Source organism: Dendrobium catenatum, unplaced genomic scaffold (assembly GCF_001605985.2).
Source record: "Dendrobium catenatum unplaced genomic scaffold, ASM160598v2 original_scaffold_98777, whole genome shotgun sequence".
Classification (NCBI taxonomy): Eukaryota; Viridiplantae; Streptophyta; class Magnoliopsida; order Asparagales; family Orchidaceae; genus Dendrobium; species Dendrobium catenatum.
In genome coordinates, this window is record NW_021417215.1 from 1 (window position 1) to 339 (window position 339).

General features: G+C 32.7%; 1 non-coding gene across 1 annotated transcript; it reads right to left on the reverse strand.

The window, feature by feature from the left end:
- Positions 1 to 140: 140 nt before the first annotated feature.
- LOC114578627 lies at positions 141 to 221 on the reverse strand. Its single transcript, XR_003699622.1, has one exon. It is a non-coding gene; the product is annotated as a small nucleolar RNA SNORD18 (small nucleolar RNA).
- Between the last annotated feature and the right edge of the window lie 118 nt (positions 222 to 339).

The following is a 339-nucleotide window of genomic DNA, read 5'->3' on the forward strand; positions in this document are numbered from 1 at the left end:
CCAAATCCCATGGAAACAGTTTAAAAAAAGAACAATGTTGGACAAAAAACGATCCTTAATCCATTCATAAGCTGGGCTAGAAATCTTTGTTGCCCACAAACGTTTTTTCATAATTATATATAAGATGACTGCTTAACTGCGGGATCAGAAATCAAAATAAACTATCTCAGTCACATTGTAATCAGAAACACGGACCAATCAATAATTCATCATCATATCCCACACTTATTTCTCCTACTGAAACGAAAACCACAAAAACGATATCAAAATCGAATAACAATAAAAAGATGATCATCAGAGATTTAAATTCCATTTACATCACGGAAGGATAAATCCATC